At 43.2% G+C, this 27,386-nt stretch overlaps 1 long non-coding RNA gene and 1 pseudogene across 1 annotated transcript; one reads left to right on the forward strand and one right to left on the reverse strand.

Annotated features, from left to right (window-relative positions):
- The first annotated feature begins 3,349 nt into the window (after positions 1-3,349).
- Positions 3,350-6,618, forward strand: LOC142126970 (uncharacterized). The gene is made up of 3 exons (XR_012685304.1): positions 3,350-3,434; positions 5,255-5,355; positions 6,487-6,618. It is a non-coding gene; the product is annotated as an uncharacterized LOC142126970 (long non-coding RNA).
- An 18,066-nt stretch (positions 6,619-24,684) lies between these two features.
- LOC142127080 (U2 spliceosomal RNA) lies at positions 24,685-24,835 on the reverse strand (annotated as a pseudogene).
- Between the last annotated feature and the right edge of the window lie 2,551 nt (positions 24,836-27,386).

Raw genomic sequence — 27,386 nt, forward strand, 5'->3', positions numbered from 1 at the left:
TTTTAAAGTTAAAAAACCATGGAGGGGAGGAGACTTTGTTAGACTGATCTCCCAACATGAAACTCGTTTCATATATTCTCTCAAGACCCTATTTCCACAAGGTCTAAACATTGACTTTGACCTCAATCACTTTTTATAACCTTTTTTCCTATTTTACAAACAGATGTATATCTGCTTAAGTGTCCAAGTTCAGTAATAGGAGCAGAGCTTGTTTCTTTCTATTTAGCTTTGGGCATTTATCTAGTTAACCTCTGATTCATTTATTCTAATACCACCTGCTTTATCTACTAGAGCCTTTTACTTTAAATAAGGATTTAGGTACACCGACATTGGATTAATTAACTCACGATCTGCTTCATCTATGATTTTCAAGAGGAGGCTATGAGGAGGACTCTAGGACCTGACAGATGGAAATCTGACCAATAAGAGATATCCTATTAGATAGGAGAACACTATTTAAGGCAACAGAGACTACTCCCCATCTACTACCTTAAACACTATCCCTGAGGAAGCCCCTATTGGGGTGAAACGCGTAGGATACCATACTTTCTACTATTTTTCAAATACATCTTACTGGAGTGGAAAAGACCATTCAGTTTTTGCGCATGCGCATACTGTTTCCCTGCTACAGCGGGCCTCGAGGAGAAGCTACTGGCCGAGGCAGACTGACAGTGATCTATACAGACTGTCAGCGTGAAACTCCTTCAGATTTGGCTGACCCTGCAGCAGCAATATCCGGACGGAGAACCTGCGACAGGCAGAGAGCGGCAGCGAGCGGGACTCTGACTCACTCAGTTGACTGGAAAACAGGAGATTCGGCTGGATCGTCTGGGGAGGAAGGTAAGTGCACTACCTACCCTTCCCAGTCTTGAAAACGGATTTGCACTGTGGATTTAACCTTTGTTTATCCATTTTTCCTGGCACAAGATCTCCTCATACCAGGTATAGGAGTTTTTTGGCATTGAGATACTTTTGTTTTAGTTTTAGGACAAATCTTCATGCGATACTGTTAGTCTGCTTATCAGCCACTTACATTATATGTCATATGTTTTACTTTGTGATCATTTATTAATACACAATATTTTCACAATCAAATCCCAGCTTATATCTCTTCTCATCCATTTTTTCCTTTCTTTTCTCTTTTTGCGCTGGGGATAAAATTATAGCACTGGGTAATGAGGCATATCCATACATCTCAAGACATATTACAAAATGATGTATATTTTTACATGTTAGATTACCTTGAGAATTTACCTGACAAGAAAACACACAGTGCTATAATTTTTCCGTTGTGGACATCAATTAGTTTGCTTCATTTACAGCTAATTTAAGAGAGTCATTATATTCTATATACAGGCTGCGGACACTCTCTGCAGCTCCATCGTGCCCGAAACTCAAACTAAAATGAATATAATGACTCTCTTAAATTAGCTGTAAATGAAGCAAACTAATTTTTCCCATAAATTATCATCTACACTTTATTTGTTGTTTTTCTCTTCCTGTGCCAAATTAGGAATAATTTTGTTCTATATTTAAAATGACGTACATTTGTATTAGGATGTCAATGTTTTTGCTGTTTTCAAAACCTTTTTTAATTTATTTAAAATAAGTTAGAGCAATACATTTAATCGAAGGAGGAGACAACGATCTGTAATAACACCAGAAGGTATATTAAACAAGTGCTACAAACTACAATAAACCATATCTGAAAATAAAGCTGGAAGGAGCTGGGGGCCGCACGTGAAGGCTCGGAGGGCCGCATGTGGCCCTAAGGCAGTCTGACTTTTGTGTGAATTATTTTCCGCCACAATGCAGTTCTTCTCTTGAATCAGTGTAAACATATTTTCAGTAGAATTGTCTGCTTAATTTTTTTTCTATTTTTTTTTTTTTTCTATTTGTTTTGTGCAATTTTGTTATTTCACTTATACCTGGATATGAGAAGCCAGGTTTTAGTAGCCACATTCATAATCACAAGTGCTGGTGTTAATACAGAGTGCTATTAAATTATGCCTATTGCATCTACAAGTTGCAGCCAGTAGAGTCCTGCAGTGTGTGTGTGTGTGTGTGTGTGTGTGTGTATATACCCCTTATATTTTATATAAGGACCTTACGTATGGCAGATTCAGAGCATGTTTTGTAGTGTTAGATTCTAAATGCCTTTTACCCACATGTTGTTGCTACTTTTGCAATAGGTTTGTTTATCTCTCTGACATTTCTAATGATCTGATTTGACCAGAGATTGGTAGTCTTAGCTCTAATGCTCTGATTGGTTAGAAGTTTGATTCGCCATGTGAAACGTGTAAATCTGATTGGCTGCAGGTTGTGTTTATCCTCTGAACGTTCTAATGTTTTGTTCGGCTACCGGTTGGTCTAGTCCTGTAAGTGTTCTCATGATCATATTCACTACAGTGCAGACTAGTCCCGGCCACTTCAAAGTTACTTGTACAAGGATGTCACAGAGGCGAAACAAACATATATAGGAATTACTTACATTTCACTGAACAGCGCCTAAGGTTTAAAGCAGGCCTGTCCAACCTGCGGCCCTCCAGGTAGACAACCAGTAGATAGCTGGAAGGGCATGCTGGGACTTGTAGTTTCACAACACCTGGAGGGCCGCAGGTTGGACAGGCCTGGTTTAAAGTGTAATAAAGCCAGATCGGGTCTTGCACTGGGAATATAGGTTGCCGATGGATGTGAAATACTCCATAAGAAAGGTTTTGACAAATAAAATATTTCTTATGGAGTGGCCAAATGTCTTCCCCGTAAGATGGATCAGCCCTTCTTTTATACACCTTTTGTCACAAATAGGACAAATATTTATTTTTCAAGGCTTTGAGGTGCAATAGTTAAGCATTGAAAATTGCAGAGGTCTGTAGCCCTATGTATAGTATATAAATGCCATACACGCCTCCGTAATTATCCATGAATTGCAAGCTATCTATTTTAATGTTAAATATCTATAGTTAAATTTGATATATTGAACCCAAAGCTTAAAAAAAAAAGTCTACTAAAGGGGATTTGAGATAAATATTTGATATTGTGTCCTGTCTGTGTGTGTGTATATTAGGGAATTTAGACTGTAAGCCCCTATGGGGCAGAGACTGATGTGAGTGAGTTCTCTGTACAGCGCTGCGGAATTAGTGGCGCTATATAAATAAATGATGATGATATCTGATGAATTGCATTTAGCTTGCTTTACACCCATTATATAGCTGTGCTTGATGCAAGGTGGAAAATCTTCTCATTCTGATATAACTTTATATTCGTGACAAGTGGAATTGTAGCACAGTTCTGTCCTACCAGCATAAATATCGTCCTGCTAATTGTCCATCTCCTTTTTATCTTCTTATAGGACGGACTCAATTCTTTGGTCCTCGACCTGGACTTCCCTGCACTACGGAAAAACAAGAATATAGACAACTTTGTAAATAGATGTGAGTGTTTATCAGTGTCCCTCATTTCAGAGTCATTGTGTGTTGTGCTGAAAGAATTCATAGAGGTTTATAACCACAATGCATTGTGGGAATATTGCTGTATTAGTCAGATAGTGACCTGACTGAGTCGAAACATCATGGAGAAAATGATAAACCAAATATATTGGAGATTGTACAAGGAAGGACAGCTAAAAGGGTTTCATGGTCTACGTCACATAACCTGTATAGCTTGGACCACAGAGGGGAGAGACGGGTTATGATGGAAGTTTTTCAGATATAGCGAGGAATTTAACAAGGTACAGGAGGACAGAGGAAGAGACATATAAAAACGAGAGGAAATGCACTAAAACAGGCGGATGGTGGATTGAAGGGAAACTTGAGTCCGAATCGCTCTACCACAGGCTTGGCTAACCTGTGACACTCCAGCTGTTGTAAAACTACAAGTCCAGCATACCCTTCCAGCAATAAGCTGCTATATATTGGCAAAGCATGCTGGGGCTTGTAGTTTCACAACACCTGGAGTGCCACAGGTTAGACAAGCATGTTCCTACCATAAGGATAGTAGCTAAATGGAATAGCTTTCCAACAGAGGTGGTAGAGGTTGCGGTGGTAGGGGGATTTACACATGCCTGGGTTTAACATAAGGCTACAATAAATGGGAAAAAAAAATTGGTGTCTGATATTTCTTAAAAACGGCCGTGTGGTTCTTATCTGCCATCAAACTTTTATTAGAAATAATATAACCGTAAAGATTGTATATTGATGAGGTGTGTGGGGGCTGTTTTATGAACCTAACAAATGTGGAGGCACAGATCAAACCTTGACACAAATACGCAGTTTTGTCCGAGACGTTGACCTACTGTTTTCGGGACGTCTCTTATAGAAATTTGCATGCTGGCCAAAGTACAACGTAGCTTCAGAGTTCTGCTTACTACTAGCTTATTCCTGTTTTCCCCTCCAGTGTAAAACTATAAGGAAGAACAGGGGATATTGGACTCTGCACTGTATAGCACAGAATATACCCCAAGCCCTTCACAGTTGATGAGATCTGTCACAGACTAGAACAGATTCTCCCCTAATGCAGCGGTCACTGCAGTATGAAGACATTGGGGCAGTTTTTATGTCCTATGTCACATTGGGGCATCATCACACCTTTGTTATTGCAATAATATATAACTCTGCTTTTCAATAGCAAAGTTTGCTCCTTTGCAGTATATTGATGGGATGCAAGTTCTAGATTATATCCATTATGTAATATTTTGTTCCTAAACTGGCTTTGTGTAAGTTACTAGGGGAGTCTGCAGAAGATCTTGTGTGGTATAGGAGATATATTCCTGTATCAGATGTATGGGGTATATATTGATTAATTATTGTGTTTATATTTATATATTCACTATCTTCTAGTTACACTGCTCACAGCGTAATGCTCATCTGTGCAGTGATGATAGAGTATTGTGATCGTATAGCTTATCCCTTATGAAACCTTTTTTGCTTTCTTGCTTCTTGTTTTATTATATTCAGCTTCACAGAAAAACCATACAGCAGTGACATTAACGGTCATCTAAAATCAAAGACTTTCATGAAAGAGCAGTGTTAGGACTGCTCACTAAGCCTTTCCTGTGCCTCAGAAGGCCATTGCTTGCTCCTGCTTTTCCTCTCTCACCTCTTCACAACAGCTTGTGCAGCCCATGGCCACTGACTCGTAGCCACCCCAACACAGGCAGATCATGTCAAGCAGTATGTTTGATAAGGAGCCATTTGTCAGATACTTTCTCTTTGTTACGCAGTTCAGTATGTGTATGTTTTTTTTATTTTTTTAGATGAAAAAATTGTGAGTGAGGTGCGTCAGCTGCAGATGAAAGCAGAAGATTATGATGTAGTAAAAGTCATTGGGAGAGGAGCATTTGGTGAAGTCCAGCTGGTAAGAGATGATTTCCAGTGTGCAGGCCTTCCCTCACACTGTAACTTGTTTCTGGTTCTAGCAGAGTTATGGGTACAACCTGAGCGCCGTCCCCCCAGCGCCTGCTCCTGAGCGCCGTCCCCCCAGCGCCTGCTCCTGAGCGCCGTCCCCCCAGCGCCTGCTCCTGAGCGCCGTCCCCCCATGTCCCTGCACCTGAGCGCCGTCCCCCCATGTCCCTGCACCTGAGCGCCGTCCCCCCATGTCCCTGCACCTGAGCGCCGTCCCCCCATGTCCCTGCACCTGAGCGCCGTCCCCCCATGTCCCCACAACTTTTACTCTGTACTCCTGACCACCTCTGTCTAGGCAGGTTCCCTAAACCACCGGTGGTCAACCTACAATTTTTCATGGTCTTCAGAATTTTCTCACAAGGAGAGCATGCATGAATCGGATAACATTACGACGTCAGAGGACCATTATAAAGAGTCCTTACAGACCAAGCAGTATATTAGACTCTATAGCGGTCTGGTCAGACTGGCATGGAGGTTTCGCCTTCCAATCCAATACTATAAATGAGCTGTGCTCATTCTGTGACATCAGAATGATCGGGAAGAGGATGAACGTGCATAAACGGCTCTGTTCAGGAGGTCCACATGAGACCCCCCTTTGAAGATCACTTGCTGTCCATAACTCCTTTAACCTATAGATAACACTCTTGGCTTACTTTGTAATAATACAAGTGCCTAGATCACCTTTGCAGTTCCACGATTGTGAGGATATATTCCAACAATGCATTTTAAAAACTGCTATACTTCAGAGGACTAACCACCCAATATAACCATAAATGCCCCCTACTAAGATAAATCCTGCACACTTTGGATGAGTGTGCCCGTGTAATGTTCTGTTTTGATGAAACCACATCTGACACAGACATGGTTCAGTAAATCCCAGGTCTAGAATAGCTCCTGCTGCCCTCTGGATGCTGTATCCGCGTAGTATACAGAATCTGTGATGATTAGAGGAACATTATGGCTCATTAAGAATTCTAGACTTCCCACTTCATATCTGTAATGAGAATCTTGCACATGTTGCTCCTAATGATAGTAAGGAATTGACTGATTTTTTTTCTTTCTTCTTTTCTTCTCCTTGCAATAGGTTCGGCACAGAAACACGCAAAAAGTATATGCAATGAAGCTGCTTAGCAAGTTTGAAATGATTAAAAGATCTGACTCTGCCTTTTATTGGGAGGAGAGAGATATCATGGCCTTTGCAAATAGTCCTTGGGTTGTTCAGGTAATGTTAGTGTGTCTAAAGTGAAATCTGAAACTTGGGGCCCGATTCATGTTCATATTCAGCTTGCGGTTAACAAGAGAGCACAGAACTTGTACGTAGTTCTGACCGTATTCAAATCCAAACATATCTCGAGTTTTGATTTGAATCTGGGTGTAAGTACGCCCTGTCTAAAATGACTTGCTGTGTGCAGATGCACCCAACAGACTGCAGTGTACGCACAAGCGTCTGTGCAATATAAAGTCACATCATATTAAAAAATAAATGAACAGCTCTTAACAGTATAATTATTTAAAACGATGGATTCATTTTTTTTTTTTAAATTGTTTAGTCTACCTTACTTGCATTTGTGCTATTTAGTTACACGCACGTGCAGTTATTGCAAAAATAAATACTATGCCGTGACAATTATCACTATCAGCACTTACACACCTGCACTGCAGCTGCCAGCTGAAACCGTGTGTACTTATGGACTTGAATCTGCGTCGGCACGCCCGTGCTGTACATTGCCTACTATTGTCACTCCTTCCCTCCAAGTTGTAAGTAAGTGTATTTTGTGTTCGTGAATTGAATGCGATTGCGTTCATTGACGTAACATCCGTTCCTGAGTTGCTTCGCACAAGATACACTACGCAAACCGTCTTGATCATCTGAACATGAATCGAGTGCTTGTAGCCTAGCGCTATCTTTGTGTTTTAGACCTCTACGTATTACTTATGCATGTATGTAGCCTGAAAAATTCCGCTGGATTTGTTAACCAATAGTGTGCCTTACACTTGTAGAGATGTATTATATGAGGTATTAGTTCATATTTTGATCAAAAGACTTAAGCCTGCATTCCAACGTCAAGGGTACCTCATTATATGCAGGTCCTACACTGACCTATATGCTTTAAACACTATTAAAATGCAGTTAAAATCAGATGCACTCACCTCCCAGGTATAGGGGTTTACATCTAGCAAAGGCTGGCTTGTCAGCCACACACAAATGTGCCTTAAATAGGCTTGATGGACTCATCAAAGGAATATGTAAAACAAATATAAAACAAACATAGTGCAACCTGTTTTTGCCATATAATTATTAAAGGAATAATACTATCCTTTTAGGCCCGTGTGTAGATATAATAATAAAAACACCTTGTGAAGAAGAATTCCTAAAAATCCCCTTAAGGGTGTGCACTTACTAAAACAAATAATTTTTACAGCAGAAAAAGCATACATGTATAGTCATTGTTAGTTACTATGTGTTTAATAGCATCTTCACCTATATTCTATTAATAGGGTTCAGTAGTAATGTCCTCCCTAAATAGTTTTTTCATGTATTAATATGGTGGGTGCTATACCTTTATTCTTTGTCACATTGTATATGAAGAATACTTATTCCATTCTTCTTTGATGTGTTTATATTCCTCTATTTTTTCCTATTAATCTTGCATATATGTAATATATATTTTTTCAAATTGTATATAGAATACTGCTGAATAGCCAGTTTTGTTGCTGAGTTATTTTAATTGGTATATTTCATATATGTGCAGTTCTATTTCACTTTTTTTACTAACTACCCACTTCACTATATAATAATTTATGATGGGTACTACATTTGTACTGTATTATGTTTATCCTATATCTACTTATGAGATTCTGCTATCTAGGAGATTAGCCATTGTTGTGTGTACTCTTTCCAAGCTGTAGTACTAATTATCTTCGGATGCCACAAACGAGGACATGGTTTTACTATAGCAATTATCCTCTAGTGTCTGGTGTTCCTCACCAGAGTTAAACATGTGACTGATGAATCAATCATGTGATTGAAGCAATGCGCGCGTCATAGACGCTACTGCGCATGTCCAAGATGGCGCTGACATCATTTAAAAAGCGCTGGAGATTCTCGCTTCTTTATTATACTAATTTTTCCTCCTGCTGAAGTCTGAACATCTAACCAGACGAAACGCGTTGGAGTGTCTAAGGACCTTTCCATCATCTGTTTGGATATCGTGGTACTAGTGTGGTGGGAGCGCTGCAGAGATCTACATATGAGCTGATTGATATCTATGCATACATCTCTGAATACATCCCAGATGAGTACCTAAAGATACAAATTTATGTTTGTTACCTTGTGTTTTTATGTAAGTGTGATACTTACTATTTTATTAGTAAAATCTGAGTTTTACAATATTACACTATATGAGTTTTTTTATATTGCTCCTATGATACTGAGGTTACAGTCCTAACAGAATTATACACTTGGATGAGTGACGTTACTGGTAACAGCTGCTCAGATTTGGAGTTTTCCATTGAACTGATTCATACATCTTCTGGTTCTATCATCTGGTACGCAGATATATGTTTATTGGTGATTACATTGGTGGCATTGAACACAGTGTGCTGTCACTTTTGTATATATCTAATCACCCTTTCGGTCTCATTAGCCCTATCGGAGAGAAGTTATAATCTTTGAGTATATATCTGACTCGTCCACTTTACTCTCTCTTATTACATTATTTTATTGTGGTAATACACTATGTGGCGCCATGTTTCCTTTATTCCTTTATAGATTTTCCAGACTCACCACCTGTATTGGAACTGGCTGCCTCCTGTACATTGGACTTTGGGTGTAATTATCCCGCCTAGTGACTGTACACTGAATAGGGTTACGCGCTCCCTTTTATGTGGTATCTGTTGTCTGCACTAACATATATACATATGTAATAAGATTTTTACTCACCGTAAAATCCATTTCTCTGACTCCATTGGGGGGCACTGCGAGACATTGGGTATAGTAGTGGGCTCAGGAGTCTTGTCACTTCAACTGCTAAGTCTTTGGACTCCTCCCCTGCTATGCCCCTCCTCTCCAGCGAGATCCTCAGTTTTGAATAACCAAGAGTGACGTAAAGGAGGTAATATAACCTGGCAAGGTCTTAAATTATAAAGAACCATAACCAAAGTTCACACACACAAAACTATATACAGAGCAAGGGAGGGTGCGCAGTGCCCCCCAATGGAGTCAGAGAAATGGATTTTACAGTGAGTAAAAATCTTATTTTCTCTTTCCTGCCATTGGGGGGCACTGCGAGACATTGGGGATATACCAAAGCTTCCTCAAGGGTGGGAATGCTCTGGACCAGCTGTACGCATAATCCTGCGACCAAAGCTTGCATCAGCCGATGCAAAGCCTTGAAAATCAATAAAATTTAGTAAATGTGTGGACGGAAGACCAAGTCGCCGCTCTACACAACTGTTCCGCCGACGCCCCGTGTCTAGCCACCCAGTAGGCACCCACTGCCCTAATAGAAAGTGCCCTTAAATTCTGCAGAACGGCTAGAGAAGCTGAAATGCAAGCCTCACGAATCGTGGACGTGATCCACCGGGCAATTGACTGCTTAGAAGCAGGCCAGCCTCTTTTATTGGCATCGTATAAAATAAAAGGATCTCTGGTCTTTCTGGTTAGAGATGTATGGTCTACATAACTCTGTAGAGCTCGTACCACATTCAAGTACTGCATAGACCCTTCTGAAGAGTCTTTCTTTGTCTTGAACGCAGGGACAACAATTTCCTGATTTAGGTGGAATCTAGAAACCACCTTAGGAACAAAAAACAGTTTGGTACGAAGGACCGCCCTATCGGCGTGAAATATAAGCAAGGGGGGTCACAGCGAAGCGCCCCAAGCTCCGACACTCTCCGTGCTGAAGCTATAGCCAACAAAAATACCGTCTTCCACGTAAGATACCGTAAGTCAATAGACTGCAAAGGCTCAAACGGAGGTTTAGAAAGAGCACGCAGAACCAAATTGAGGTTCCAGGGCTCGACAGGATGACAAAAAGGAGGTTGTATACGCAACCCCTGTAAAAATGTCCTGATATCTGAATATTCAGCAATCTTTTTCTGAAAATAGACAGAAAAGGCGGATATCTGACCCTTGAGGGAACCCAGACGTAACCCCTTTTGGACCCCATCCTGTAGAAAGTCCAGTAAGCGGGAAATCTTAAATTTTTAAGAGTGGAACCCCTTACACTCACAGCACCCAATATATTTCTTCCACAGTATGCAATATATGGAAGATGAAGCAGGCTATCTGGCCCTAATCATGGTGGTTATAACATCCTGAGAGAAACCCTTAGCCTTAAGTACTAGGGTTTCAATAGCCAGGCCGTCAAAGCCAGCTGATCTAAACCTTGGTAATGGAATGGACCCTGAACCAGAAGATCAGCCTGCATGGGAAACCGGGATGGAGGAGCCCCTGCTAATAACAGCAGATCTGATAACCACGCTCTGCGAGGCCAAAATGGAGCTATTGGAATAGCGGGAACACTCTCCCTCTTCCCCTTATTTAGCACCCGCGCCATCATTGGAATGGGCAGGAAAATGTACACCATCTGGTACTGTCAAGGGGCCGACATTGCATCTACTATTTCCGCCGCTGGGTCTCGAGCTCTTGCGCCGAAGCGCGGAACCTGATGGTTCAGTCTGGACGCCATCAGGTCTATGTCCTGACGGCCCCAACGCTCCACCAGTAAGGAGAATACCTGTGTCACTCACCGGACCGTGAGTGCCTCTGCGCTGGTGCGTGGCTCCCTAGCCTTCCTGCCGGCACCTGTCCTAAACCGCGGCTGTCCGCCATCCTAATGGACTGCGCACGCGCAGCTCCCAAGAACTCTTGTGACTGTTGCTTTTAATCCAAATTGGTTGATCAGGCAACTCCCTATTTAAGGCACCTGTGTGCATTACCTCATTGCCTGATCTTGGAATCTCATTCCCTGTGAGTCTCTGAAGGTGTTCCCTGTGTTCTACTAGTGTCTTCAGTTTCCTGCTGATTCCTGAACTACTCATCGCTGGTTTCCATACCCGCTACTATCTCCTGTGTACAACTAGTGTCTTCAGTTCCTGTGGATTCCCTGTGCTACTCATCGCTGGTTTCCATACCTGCTACAGTCTCCTGTTTCCTGCCTGTGTCCTCAGCTGGACTCTGATTACCGGATCTACTCACCTGTGGTTCCTACACTCATCTCTGCCGTCCAGTGTCTCTGCAGTTCCTGCATCTCCCTGTGGACAGACTGTTCTACTGAATAGCGGTATGCCTATCTGTTATTGACTTTCTATGTTTACTCTGCATATCCGCTAGGACAAGTCTCCACGCTCAGCAGCGGTATCCATTATTCCGTTATTGCTACGCTGCATACCTGTTTGGAATTAACGTACTACTCAGTCGTTATATGCATAACTGTGATTGACTATCCATTATTGGCCTGCATATCTGTGCTGAGCAAGTCTCTACCAAGCAGCGCCACACATACCGTTATATAGACTTTGTTGGATACGCTGCATACCTATTGGGATCAAGTTCCTCTGTGCTCTCAGTGTCTGCATCCTATTATCTTTGTATGCTTCCACTCATCAACACTTGTACACATCCTCACCTATTAAGCAGTGGTACAACTTGCTATATGCAGACCACTGACTTCCCCGCTACCTACCTGCACATGGACAAGTCTCTTCACCATAAGCAGTGGTACAACTTGCTGTACGCAGGCCACTGACTTCCATACACCTCCCTGCACCTACTCACGTCCATCCTCATCTCCGTGTTCAAACCTGCCTTTCCACTATATCAGCTAGAGGCTGATTCATTGACCAAAGATTGCTGCAAGTCACTGACTTTCCTATTATTTATTGGCATTCTCTCTCCATCTGCTGTGATATCTGTTCCGCTAATCACCCCACTACCAGAGGACCGTTGTGAGAACTTCACTACTCTGGTAAGCCCAGACATCTGGTGAAATCCTGGGCAAGACTCCTAGTGCCCGTGACAACCTGACTCTTTAGAGCCCATTCCCAGGGATGAAGAGTATGTCTGCTGAGGAAGTCTGCTTCCCAATTCTTCACTCCCGGAATGTGAATGGCTGAAATCTTGGGGACCTGATGTTCTGCCCCCGCTAATATGCGTCTGGTCTCTCAGCTGGCAGCCACGCTCGAATACCGAGACCATTGTCCCCATAAGCTTCATGCAACTGAGTACCGAGACTCTCTTTTCATTAGCATGGCTCTGGTCCTTTTCTGCTGGAAGATAAACCCTCAGAGACTGAGTATCGAAAAACAGACCCAAGAAGAAGCGCATCTGTTGAGTTGGCTTAAGAGATGACTTGGGTAAAATCAACACCCAGCAGTGACTCTGAAGAAACTGCACAACAGTCTGAATCTGTTGGGATAGAAGAAGTGCAGACGGTGCCTTCAACAAGAGGTCGTCTAGATAAGGGATAGTTGTTATACCCTTCTGGCGCAAAAGACTGGCCATGACTGCCCTGATTTTGGTAAAGACTCTGGGGGCGGTAGCCAGGCCGAAGGGGAGAGCCCTGTACTGATAATGCGCCTCTCCTACTGCAAACCGAAGGAGACTCTGGTGTCCCTCCCAAATCGGTACATGCAGATAGGCATCCTTGATGTCTAACGATGGCAAAAACTCCCCTTTTTGAATACTCAGCTGCTTGTTTAATGACTGAAGATTCAGGATGGGCCGGAAGGATATATCTGGCCTTGGCACCAGGAAGAGGTTTGAATAAAAACCTAGACCCCTTTCTAAAGGAGGAACATAAACTAATACCTGCACCGTCAGAAGCTTTTGAATAGCTTCCTGAAGTGCGACACGTCTGAGGGGACAAGAGGGGGAGAAGAGTGACAAGGAATCTGTGACGGGGAGAGTGGGCTAGGTCTATGACATAACCTCCGGGACACCATTACTCGAGATCTATTGTGGACATCCACCACTGATCGCTTAATTGAAGCAGACGTGCCCCCACCTGATGCTCCCCCCGAAGAACTCTGTCACGCGGAGGGCCTGTCTGTTGGGCGAGAAGAACCTCTCCTCGCTGCACCTCTACCTCCTCTGCTTCTATTAGCGGATGCCCTTGACGCTGAGTACTGCCCTATATTAAGGGTACCTCCCCCACGGGAAAAACTCAGAAAGGAGCGAAACCTACCCTGACGGGACCTGTTGGAGACATTGGGAAGAGAAGTGCTCCTTCCCCCCGTAGTCTCCTGAATAACCCTTTCGAGCACTGCCCCGAATAGTGTTAATCCGTCAAAAGGTAAAAATCTCTAATGCTCTCTTAGAGTCTGCATGTACCGACCATGTCCGTAACCCTATGTTAGGACTAGTCGCTACAATAAGAGCGGAGGCCTTTGTATTCACTGACACTGCAGCCCTGGATGCGTTTGCCACATACTCCGAGGTCTCTAGTACATGCTCTGCAAGATTTAAGAGTTCTGTACGTGGAGTATTGTCTCTCAGACCTTTAATCAAAGCTTCCATCCATAATTGCACGGCCTTGTTAGCCCAGGCCACAGGCATATATGGTCTAAACAAACTTCCTACAGCAGTGTATGCAGAGCGAAGGGCTAAATCACACTTTTTATCCATGTAATCTTTTAGAGCTATCCGTTCTTGATTACAAGAATAGCCGAGGATGAAGCTAAACGGGCTACCAGGGTATCAACCCTAGGTAATGACTCCCCTTTTACTGTGTCCTCAGGTGGCAGAGGATAAAGGGATTAAAATTTTTCCCAGTATCATAAATTGTTTATTTGACATATGCCAAGCTTCCGAAATAATCTCCAACATCTCTGGAGAATGAGGGAATGTAGCCAACTGAGCCTTAGCTCTTTTAAATAAAGATATACCCGTGGAAGTTGAGGGCTCAGGATCAGCAAACCCTAAAGTATGCCTGATTCCTAAAATTAGACTATCCACACTAGTGGAAACTGAGTCCAGATCATAACGGCCCTCCCCTTCCGGGTCTACATCTACCTCACCTTCCTCTGCCGAGGAGAGATCAGAGCCCAGATCTAGGGCCAGACCTCTATCAGTAAGAGTTCTCTTACCCCTCTGGGAAATAGCTAGTAACCTATCTTCCCTGTGGGTTGACTGCCTGCAAGTGTAAGTGGGGTAGTGTTTTCACGTACCTCTGTTACCCACAGCATAACGGTCGTCATTCTTTCCACAGCCGAAGGGAAGGATTGCAGCCAAAGCGGTTCCACCACTGCAGAGGATACCTTCTGGACTGCGCTGTTTCGCCTCTGAGCGTCCGCAGTACAAGCTGCGCAAAGGGTGTTTCGGTCCGTGTGTCCAACAGAAAATACTGTATTACATTTCGCACAGTTATAATACATTACAGAAGGCACAGAGTGACCCTTGCCTTTAGCAGTCCCCTTCTCAGCCATTGTCCTGCTTCTTAAAATTATTATTAAAAGAAAAGCATACAAAAGGGAGACTGATAAGTTCTGGAGACTCCTATACCAGAAAGTCTCACAAACTATAAGCACTCCTCCTAATGCAAAAAACCTGAAAAGTATTGTCTGTGAAAATTTACCTAGAAATAACTCACTAAACAAAATTACACCTCCACAATGACTATTCCAATACAAGCCTGTATCCAGAAGTCTGTCCGCAGAGGAAAGGCACAGCAAAGGGGTATTCAGGCAGCGCTGACACGCTGTCTCTTTAGTGATTGTACACAAGCAGACTCGGTGCTGCGCGCGGGAAACAGCTTGGGAGGAAGGAGGATATCATGAATTCTCCACCCCTTCCTCTGTTTCTGGCCACCCTGCTTGCCTCCGCTATCTGGGTCCCATGAAGACCTTCCAAAACGGCCACCCAGAAACGGTGGAAGCGCTGATATTAAATTATGCCCAGAAGCGCTTGTCCAATAAAGCGGTGAAATTCACCTCATAAGAGTGTGAGCGCCGCTATGTCCCCAAACTAACTTGCTCGTTGCCATATGGGCGAGCGGGGACCTGCCGGCAAGGACGCGGCAGGGGAGAAGAGGCTGAAGCACACTTTCTCCCTCTGACCGCTCTTATGTAGGGAACTGTGGTCGCGGATTCCCTCCGCTAAAACAGGCTTCTTCACACAGCCCCCCTTCTATCTATCTATGGAATGCCGGCAGAGGGTGCAAGGTAAAAGAGCGCCAGGCTCTTCTCCCCTGCCGCGTCCTATGCTATAGGTAATATGCCAGTGTACTGGCATATGCCATATGCCCAGTGTATGTATCCCACTATGGCACTCATCAACCCATACAGTCTATGTCCTCAATAGTATTCCACCTATTTATGGTGTTCCCATGAACAATGTCTGTTGCTGCTGGAATGCGCCAATAGACAGCGCCATTTCTCTGGCTGGGTCCATACTTTCAGGTGCAGGTTGGTGGTGTGATGGTTCAGCAGGGCCAGGTGAAACTTCCTGGAGGCCAGACACAGGGGCATCCACTGTTACCAGGGTGATGGTCGTTTGATCCTCTGGCTCAGGGGACATTTCCAGAGACTCCGCCTGAGGTGGCTGGTATGAAGAGGGCCCTGTGTATGAAAAATGACGGTAAGTATATAGTATATAATATGTTTGTATATTGCATTCTGAACACTGGATAGGTAAGAATATTCTTTAGCAACTACAGATTCTTTCACAATGTTTGCATTCCTGATTTCTAGTCCTATGCTACCTGCTTACGGATGCACTTATTATCTTTTTAATACCCATTATCATTTGGACTGTGTAGTACATGCTGGGTTATTTTGACTAAACTGCATGCTATAAAAAGTGGAGATGTTGCCTATAGCAACCAATCAGATTTTAGCTGTCATTTTGTTGAATGCAATAAATAAAGTAAAGGTATATTCTGATGGGTTACTATAGGCAACATATCAGTTTAGTAAAATGTAGCCCTAACTTCTCATTGCAAACAATTAAAAAAAAAAAAAAAAAATTTGACAGCAACATTTGCACAGAAAATCAATTAACTCCATTATTTCTCTCCTAAACAGAAATCACGCACCTGCTTGCTCGTCTGTGCCCGAATCTCTCGCTGAAGGTGGAGGTGTAGGTCTGGCACTGGGACTGAACTGCGGTCCTGGCGAATCTGGATGTATTAGAAAAAACATACAATGTATTTCCAGAAAAAAACAATTTCCAAATATACTGTTTATTGCACAAATGTGTTTGCAATTTTTTTATTTTTTTTTGCTATGAGAAAAAAAAAACCTTTACAAACTATTAGAGTCAAAAATACACTTTGAAAAACAACCAAAAAAAAAATAACAAATAAGAAAAAACGTTTGCACAGAGATAAGCAGTTTTAAAAAGAGAAAAGCAGTTTTAAAAAGAAAAAAGCAGTTTTAAAAAGAAAAAAGGAGTTTTAAAAAGAAAAAAACATTTAAAATACTGTTAGGGTAAAAAAACCAAATAACTCACCAACTACTTGGCCAAAAGAGGGCGAATCGGTGTCCTGCACATTTATGCCCTCTAAAATTTCAGCCGGCATTATCTGGCGCAGCTCCTCCTCGTACGTGGTGTACTCCATACGAAGTGGGGGGCCACCACCCGTGCGCCTTGTCGACCTCCTTTCCTGGGCCATCTTCTCTTTAAGCCTCCTCTTAATATCAGAGAAGCGCTTGCGGCAGGGTGCCACTGTCCGCTTCAGTGGGCCCACCGCGTTCACGGCCTCACAAACTCTCCCCCACAGTTGGTGACGCCGCCTTAGAGGAGTCCGGGCTGCCAGGTTCCCTAGGATGACCTCGTAGCAGGGAATGATGTTGTGCACCAACACACAATTCTCATCATGTGAAAAGCGCACATTCCTCCCTGTCTTGGTCTTCCTGCCCTGTCCTGTCTCCTCAACCTCTCCCTCTCCCTCCTCTGACCCCTCAACCTCCATCTCCCTCTCCTCAGCCTGTTCTCCCCTCCTATCTCTGGACATTTTTACCCAGAAGACAGAAAAACACAAAACACTGAAGGACTTACAAACACAAAGAACAAACTACACTACCTACAGACACACTCTCCACACAGTCACACAGAAGTAACACAGACAAAGGACAAATCAAATACAAAAAATACAAGACAGAAAATAAATGAGAAAATAAATGTACAAAACAGGAAAAAACCACAGGACTACTCACACTTCAATCAGATATCGCTCCACCAATCCACCAAACTCCAACTCTCACCAACTCTCAGCAAACCACTATCCTCCAAACTCCTCTCACAAAACTCCTCTAAACCCTATCAGAGAAAAAAGTGTCAGGCCAGTGGTTTATATAGGGCTTGTGATGTCAAATCTCCTGAGTTTGAAAATAGCCAATAGTAACAGGCCAGGAGACAGGTGTAATTTTCAAAAAAACCGCCTTTACACAAAAGCGCCGTCATTTAAAGCAAAAGCACCATGTTCTATTCAAAGCCGCCGGCGGCTTTGAGCATTACATCCCGCCGTTACATCGCCGGCAGCTTCAAATTGAAGCTGAAATGCGCCCATTAGTAAATCCGTCTGTTTGCAATGCAAACACGCCGGAAAACCGCCGCGATGCATGGCGGCTTGAAGCCGCCATGCATCACGCCTGATAGTAAATCTAGCCCTTAGTTGTTAATCCATCATAAATCCCAAGCTAAATATACTTTTATTCAGTACCATTGTAACATGTCGACTCTGCTTACCAAAGTTCACGCACTGTTATAATCATCATGATCAGTGTTTATTTATAGTGTGCCATAGATTCCTTGGCTCCAGTTATCATACATGTATGGCATACATGAATAAAAAGCAGAATAACAGACATGTGAATACAATTAAGCACAACAAATACATAAATAGTCGCATGTAAACAATTGATAGGACAGAAGCAGGTACGAATTCTGTGTGTGAGAAAATAAAAAGCACAAAATTCAGCATAAGATATGATATAAGGGACATATGCGGTAGTCAAAGAGTGGACAGACAGGAGACAAAGGGTAAAGAGGATCCTGTCCGCGAGAGCTTACATTCTAAAGCATGTCATTTAAGCATGTCTGATATCAGAGAAAATCCAAAGCATGGAGGATGTGACAGGATGGACCGCCTATGCCACCCTGTTTGTTGTTGCCACCATTGAGCTCCTTTTATGGCACTCAGAACCACATTCCTTCTGGGTAACTGATGCTGTTAGCGTACCTCGCTGCTGGTGTACCTGGGCTGGTACTCCTGACCTCTTACTATGGATCAGGGTTGCTGTGGATGGATCCCACCTGGCCTATCACACTGACCAGAGCTGCATGGGTAGCAGGCAGAGCGGTGGTACTGGAGAGCTGGGTCCAACCTCAGAATCAGCCGGAGAACGGATTAGAGTTTGGGTCTAATCTGTAGGTCACAGGATTTTCAGCGTGGAAGATATTTTCAAGCAGGTCTATGAAGCAAGTGATATTTATTTCCTCAAACACTGGTTAGAGATACCAGCATTCAGGTCAGATGAAATCAGAAAGATACTTTTCAGTGTACAAGTCAGTGCATTTTATACAGATTTGGACACAGGCTATTTTTAGAATCAGGATGTAACCCTGGTTACTAACAATATTTACACTTATCTGTGAAATTCTAGAAAGCTGTGATGTCCTGCATTTTTGATTTAGACGTAGGAAATGTAGCAGCACATTTTAAATTAAACCTGTTCTGTCGCCAAGTGAAACCTCACACATCAAAAGTCCTGATTAGCATTAGACCTTTTGTTCCAACAGTTGCAGAATACACATTCCCAAAGAAAGGTATAAACTTCTAACAAGTCATTTCCCCACATCACAATACTCAGCAGATTTTCTAAACAAAGGCTCATTGTATCAGATATATACATCAGATATAATGCATTTCCTCTAGGAAGGCTAAACAGAAAAAACACATTTTCTACCCTGGTCTCAGAAATAGCGATTTCCTATCTCAAAATATACACAATATTAAAAATAAGTGCATTGGCAATTTATATAAATAAGCACCCTGCGCTATTTCCTTTAAATAAAATTTATTCCAAAGGTTATTTATCAGTGATCCAGTCACAGGGGGACTTAATAATCAACTCTGGATAAATAAAGGATAAAGTATTATCCATGATCATCATCATCATCATCAATTTATATAGCGCCACTGATTCCGCAGCTCTGTACAGAGAACTCATTCAGTTCAGTCCCTGCCCCATTGGAACGTACATTCTAAATTCCATAAGATACACACATACAGACAGAGAGAGAGATAGTAGGGTCAATTTTTGATAACATCCAATTAACCTGCTAGTATGTTTTTGGAGTGTGGGAGGAAACCGGAGCACCCAGAGGAAAGCCACGCAAACACAGGGAGAACATACAAACTCCACACTGATAAGGCCATGGTTGGGAATTGAACTCATGACCCCAGCGCTGTGTCACCTGCACAACTAAGTTTTAAAGACCTGACCTAGTAACAGACCAGTAGCTTTAGTTTTGTTATGCACATTTAATTTTATTCTATATACAGGACTGAAATAGCATGGATACTTTTGAAAATTCAGCCTTTGGGCTATCTCACTAAATGAGCCAATCAGATCTTACCAACTGTAAACATTTATTTTAAAAGTGTAGCTTCTTTAATTGCACCTAGTAAAAGTTTGTGGAGCTAAAAATGTGTAATGTAAGTGACGTAACGCACATTCCCCATGCACTCTGTAATTATCCTTGGAAGATATGCCAAGTATAAATAAGCTTTTTGGACTGCTGCGAGAAAAGATGTTATTGTAGTCTGCACTCCTTAAGACTTCAATAATTTACATAATTCATTACAAATTACTCACTGTTCAGTATCTCTATCCTGGCACACCTTTGAGACTATTAGAAGGCACAAATATATTGCTTTATATTAGGATTAGTATCTTGATGTCCATTACGAATAAAATGGTAACCGTGACTCCCATAATCCTTTACTCCTCCATATTGTCACACTTCTCTCCAGAAAGCTTTCGCATTAACCCCCTCATCTCCGCACCTTTCTAACCATTCAGTAGTAATAATAAACTGATAGTTAATTAATGTCCATCAACTATCCACCCTTTACCTATCACCCATTGCTGAGACACCAGCCTGGTCCCCGCATACCTGTGACCTTCTTTTCCTGCCTGAAAATGTATGTCTCATATGTATGAAACAGTCTTGTGCCACTATATTCTCTAAATCAGCCTTCATCATCTTCCAGCATTCTGTATGCTTCTTCCATTCTTCTTGGAAGGCTTTCCACAAGTTGTTGGAGTGTTTCTGTGGCAATATGGGCCCATTCAGGGGGGAGGAGTCATGAGCAAAATGTTTTTATTGAGGACAGACACAAAGGGAAGGGTGCATACATAGACATGACATTCAATAATACTTCAAGCTGTGAAAGGGGAATGGGTTGGAGGGGGTGAGGAAGGGGAAGCACAAACCAAAGATTTTATTGAAAAAAGACACAATGGGGAGAAGGAGAAGAGGGAGACAACAATCAATAACAATCAATCGTCGTCTTCTTCTTCTTCCTCAGGACTGTCAAGGGTGTTATAGTCTCTTAGCAGGCTGTGGATCAGCCTGCGACAGTCCTGGATGGTCATCTTCTCCCGCTTCAAGATGAGGCGATTCCTGGCAAGCCACATAGCGTCCTTAAAACAGTTCATAAGGCGCCAGGCCTCCTGGATTGCCCCAATGGTGTGTGTCCCAGGAAATAATACATAAAATACCAAATGATATGAAAGGCAAGTCCTGGGCACATTGTCCTTAAGTTCATATTCCAGGGCATCCAACAATGCCTGTGCAGTGAGGCAGTCCCAAAAGATATGCTGAGCAGTCTCCCTTCTGGTGATACAAAAGGGGCAGTGAACATATCTGCACAGGTTCCGGGAGTGCATGAATGTCCTGAGAGGCAGACCCCCCTGGATAGCCATTCATGCAATGTCTTTGTGTCTAATAGTCAGCCTCTTAGAGGCCACAATCTCCCAGACGTGTTTGGCCGTAGCCACAGGGAGCCCTATAACAGACTCTATAACGTCCTTCGCTCTGATGATCTTGTGGATAGTTTTTGGCTTCCACAAGTTTGGTTTATGTCCCTCCAGATGGTGCTCCCTCACAAATTGTCCAACATCCAGTTAAAACCAAGGTGTAGTCCAGTTGTAAGGGAAGGAGCTGTCCCACTTGTCTCAACCAAGGTTCCTCCAAAGAGGCAGGAGGAAAAAGCGAGACATGGACTTCCCAGCAAAGCAAATGTTCTTTTCAAGGAGTGTCCTGCAGATACAGTTGCAAACAAAGAAGGCCTGCAGCATGGTGGGGATATCAGGGATCCCTTTCCCACCTTTGAGGGGGTCCGTGTACATAACTTGGCCTCCCTTGGCCTTGGCCTCCGCAAGATCATCCTTCACGTCCCAGCTGCAAAGTTGAAGATCCAGCAAGGAATGCAGCTGATGCTGAAGCCTCCTGAAGTTTCTCTTCTTCTGACACGCCTGTTGTCTGCCCTTAGCCTGAAAGAATCTGTGAAACTTGCACTTGACATACTCCCACCAGTTAGACATACAATCAAAATACATTTTATCATTTTTCCACATTACATAAGCATCCCTCAGCTCAACCAACACCTCTTACCTTTCCAGCAGAGCACAGTTCAACTTCCAGGTGTCGGGCCCAGAACCCCCTCAAAGAGAATGGCCCTATGGTCAGAAAAGAAGCAGGGAACCATGACATGCCTGTTCTGTCTTACCACTCTCGAGGTAAACACAAAGTCAATCCGGGAACGCACTGAGCCATCAGGGTGGCTCCAAGTATAATTCACAGAGCCAGCCCCCATGGATCCCACTGCATCCCACAAGGATGCTTCGGCTACCATCTCCTGCAGCAACCTGGAAGAAACATCAAGTTTAGCATTGCTGTTAGAACTCCTTCCGTCTTCCTCTATAGGACAGTTAAAATCCCCAGCCATCACTACTGCTCTGGTGGTTGCGAGCTGGGCCCGCAGGGTCTGGAAAAGCTCCAAACGCTCATTCTTACCCGGGGATGCATACACACAGATAAGCCTGATAGGCTCACCTGCCCTAGAGCCATCTACGATAAGCAATCTACTGCAGACAAACTCCTGAACAGAATCTAGTGTGAAGAGGCTTCCCCTGAAAAGAATGGTGACCCCTGCAGACTTAGTCACCCCCCAGACCAATAGGAGGGCCCGTGAGTCCACTGCCTACCCAGATGCCTATAGGAACTAGAGAAAGGCAAAGAACATTCCTGCAACATGTAAACATCACATTTCTGAATGTCTAGAAAGGTAAACACAGACTGACATCTAATCTTATGCTTCACACTCCTCACATTAATGGTAAAAAGAGAAAAATTAGACATTAGTTGGACAAAAAAAGAAAGTTAGCACAGTCAATATTTTAGTTACCCTCCTTGTCCGGTGGGACTTGGTCCCGTCTGCCCTTGTCCCCATGATGAGGTGGGAGCAGACCTCGCTCTTCCAGGTGAATAGGCAGATTTCGGGTAGCTCTAGGAATTCCTCCAACTCCTCCTCCACTTCAGGATCCCAAGTCCCCAGCAGATCATCTACCATCTCCTCGAGGGCCCTCTCCTGCGGGAGGAGGCCCTCTCCGAGCTCGACCGCTTGTTTCTTTAAAGGGTCAGAGCCGTCAGCTGGGCTGTCTAGCTCTTTCCTCTTCCTCCTTAGCTTGTTCTCCTCACCTGCAGAGACAAAAGGGGGAAAATCTTCCAGGGAAAGGGAGGGAGCTGCAGTAGCGGTGGAGAGGGTCAGTGCTACTACAGGGGAGTGAGGGGGGAGGGTTGCGACAGGGGGAGGGGTGAAGGTAGGAAGAGGGCGGGAGCGTGTTGGGGAGGAAGGGGGTGTTGTGTCAGTGGGACAGGAGGGAGGTGCTGTCACAACAGGGGTAGGGAGGGAAGCAGTGGGGAGGGAGGTTGGAAGGGGGGTAGGAATTGGAGGGGTGGAAGAGTTCTTACTAACTCGTGGCTGCGGTAGGGGCTTCTGTTGCTTCCTCTGGGCTGGCTTGGGGTGCAGGGCAGGGGCAGGTTCACCTTCCAGCAGTCCTTTCCCGGCAGCTGCAGCATAGGTTCTTGCCCTCTGGGGGCATTCCTTGTAGATGTGGCTGGCCAGGCCGCAGAGATTGCATGACAATTTCCGGCTGAAACTTTGCAGCTTCTCGCCATGTGGTCAGCTTCCCCGCACTTCCTGCAGTTTCGTGGCTGATCGGCATAGTGGAGAAGGCCGGCGGAGCCACCCAAGGCAAATCATGATGGCAGGTGTTGGAGACCATCAGTTGCAGAGTTGTCTTTCCTCAGCCTGATAATGATGGACCACTTGCCTGTCCAGAAACCATTGGCGTCCAGGATCTCGGAGGGGTTCTTGATCACGGAGCAGAAGCGGCTCAGGAAGGTAGCGATGTCTTTACCAGGGGTGTGAGGATTCCTCATGGAGTCTGTGACACTTCTCTCCTCTCTCTGGATGGGTCAGTTCCCCACAAAGCGGGAGAAGGGAGACTCCAGTCTCGCTGTCTTCACTGCCTCCCAATACCTCTTACAGATGGCAATGGAGGCGAAGGTCACATAGAAGATGCCCTTGATGTACGTCTGGATGCTGAGGGTCTCAGCCTTCGAGAAGCCTTGATCAAGGACCATCTTCTTCCCAAAGGTCTCCGCTGTCAGGTCTGGGACTCTTCCGTCCATCTGCTTCAACTTCAGGATGACAGTCTGCCTCATCCAGGGTTACAGAGTGGGAGTTTTCTGGGGGGTATCCTGGCTGGGCTTCCCTTGTCCAGCAGCAGAATGGGCAGTGAAGGCAGAGGTTCCAGCTCTGGGCAGAGGCTTGGGTGCAGGGTTCTTTCTTCCCTTCTTTCCAGGGGCAGGAGCAGGGGTGGAGGCAGGAGCTGCAGCAGCTGAAGCCATCTTCCTGGCTCTTCTTCCTGTGGCAGAGAGGCTGGTCTGGAGGGCGATCTTCTTCCGGGAGGGCAGGAGCAGTGCAGGTATCCTCCCGCTGGGCAGAGAGGAGGAGGGGCTTCCGCTGAGGAGAGGCGCTTCTTCCGCTGGAGCAGGTCCCGAGGAGAGGAAGGCGTCTTCTTCCTAGGAGGCAGGAACCAGCAGCGCTTCTTCCCCGGAGTCAATTTTCTTCGCAGTCGTCTTCTTGCTCCTTGCCAGCTTTGATTGGGTAACACAAGTCCTAAACAGTTCCTCACCAGTGTTAGATTGTGCTATCAGTGAGCCCCAATCAGGTTCTGTCCACTGGGTATTGGGCAGGAGAAGGATAGGTGCACCATGCAACAAAGTCTACATCAGCCCCTCACCAGTGTTAGATTGCGCTATGGATGAGCCACAATCAGCATTACGACCACCGGATGTTGTAGACTGATAAGAACAGATACTACACTTGATCTTAGCCAAAAGGCGAAGAGAATCTTGTGAGATGAGATAGGACATGTAATGCAGATGAACTAGGGTTAAGGGAGCATGTGTTACGTTTTTCAATCAGCGTTCAGGAGAGCATCCCACCTCTGACTTATGGCGCTTAGAGTCATTAGAATGACAGCGAAGCCTACATACTTTCAGTATTTAAACCTTCAGCGCCCAGTTGCACAATGCTAATTTTGGAGTGTACACCTCATCACCTTCTGTAATCTGAGCCCGCTAGGATGTTTTCTTTTTCATTTTCAATTTAAAAAAAGAAAAGGATTTAAACATCATGTGACATTCAGGCCCCCATATGCCCTATGGTGCCGCTTGCACTGCTTAATTGGTCAAAAGTAATATTGGCAGTCAAACGGTGTGCTTTATCTTTATACTCAAAGTATAAGAACCCCTTTTAGATGTAAAGCACCTGTTGCATTAATTCTTCTAACTAGAAAACTAGGGTGAAGCAGTGAAGTTGGTGACGTTAGAACAACATTTGTCCAATTTACAGTTTTTCAATGTTAGAAGTGCCTGGGGTTGGTTAGCAAATTTAGAGATATAGAATCTTAACAGCAACTGTCTGAAATGAAAGTACTTTCATAAATGGTTCTCAGTACAGCATCATACAGGTGCAGTAGGGTGCTCATGAAATTTTAATATCTAAAAAGGAAAGCCAAAAGCCTAGAATGGAATTGTGGGCCCACCTGGGGAGCAGAAAAGGAACACATCTAAAGTCTGCATCTGTACACCTTAGGTGTCAAATTTCCTATGTCTTCATCCTGTTTAGATACATGCTATGTGGAGAGAAAAGGTAAGAAAAAAGGTTATAAGAGTCATGGGAGAAGTCTGAGAGAAGAGTTGAAAAGAAGGAGGAAGGGGATGTCGGATACAAGCAGCAAAGTAAAAGACAGTTACTGGGGAATTGAACAGGGACAGTTAATTCTTTTGGCAGACACTGCAACCAATCCCCCACAACCCTGTGACACAGGCAATATAGTTAAAAGTATAGGGACTGAGAAACACTCAATTCTTTATTATTTAAGGTACTTGAACTGGAGGAAAGTCTTTGTTATGTGTGAAAGAAGTCAGGATGAATAATAATGAAGAAATATATTCAAATTGTCTCAATTTTTCTCCATACAGAGCTGGGGCAAGTTGGGGCAATTTGAATGATGTAATAAATGAGGCAGAGATCGGGTCCATGCAGCAGTTTGTATTGGCCTAGTGAGATAGTGTTCTTCCAAAGTAACCCACTACTTAACTCAACTAAGACTCAACTATGGTCCATTCCTCCCGTTGATGTTAAAGAACATGACCTGAATATTAGCTCAAAAAAGAAAAAAGAGAAAAAAATAAAAAAAATAGTCAATAAAATAATTTATAATTTTTTTTTTAGTTCAAAGTCTTTGTTAAAACCATAGGGTATTAGACAATTGAGTTTGAAAATCCAGGACATCTTTGTTTTAGATAAATTCTTTTCAAGATCCATAATTTTCCTGTTTTTCTCAACTATATCTATTCCCAAAAAAAGTTTAATCCCAGCAATTGAGGAATTATGACATAATTTAAAATGTTGAGAAATGGAATGTGATTCATACCCTATCCTTATATTTCGTAGGTGCTCATAAAGGTGTTTTTTTAGGAGGACTAACAGTTACTGGGATTAAACTTTTTCGGGGAATAGATATAGTTGAGAAAAACTGGAAAATTAGGTCATGTTCCTTAATATCAACGGGAGGAATGGACCATAGTCAACATGATTTTATGATGTGGATTAAATATATTTTCATTGAATTTATTACTTTATTGTTGAATTTACTACTTTATTGTTGCACTTAATAATATAAATTTATTGACATCTGTACTTGAGATTACGTCGTAATAAGTAGACATACAAATAAATTTCATAGTGATAATATATTATGCATTTCATGTGTTTGTAAGATGTGCTACTATTTTGATGACCGTTTAAAATGGAGACAGATTATATGAATTAAAATGATTCTAAATCTAATATTCTGAGTTATTCTTTCAAACGAATTTGGTTATATTGACCAATTACCTCTCCCTATATGTGCAGCTCTGGACTAGATTTGAAAATCTAGCTACATAATATTCATTCATTCTTTTAGATGAGTAGTGAGCATGCGCAGTGGCAGATTTTCATAATGAGGCTTGGTTACGTTTCTATGAAGGTGGAACACAAGCCTTTCAATATGTTCTGTCTCCTCAAAATTTCAGATATCAATTTAGATTTTATGTTATGTTTTGTGTTTTTTTATTATGTGCTAGAAACTGTTTATGAATTGGCTGTATTTACTATTTTATTCGGATTGTTTGTATTATAGTCATGTGACTCAAATCATGTATATATACTACTTCCACCAACATCCACATACTACCTTGATAAAGACTTACCTCAGTCGAAATGCGTTGGTGATGTGGATGGTAGGGTGAACGGAGACCTATCCCGGGGTTACTACAACGATGATTGATTTTTCAAGTGGTTTGAAGTTCCGGAACACTAACATGTGTACACTAGATATTTGTATTCTTTC

The sequence above is a fragment of the Mixophyes fleayi genome, unplaced genomic scaffold, assembly GCF_038048845.1.
Source record: "Mixophyes fleayi isolate aMixFle1 unplaced genomic scaffold, aMixFle1.hap1 Scaffold_28, whole genome shotgun sequence".
NCBI classification, from domain to species: domain Eukaryota; kingdom Metazoa; phylum Chordata; class Amphibia; order Anura; family Limnodynastidae; genus Mixophyes; species Mixophyes fleayi.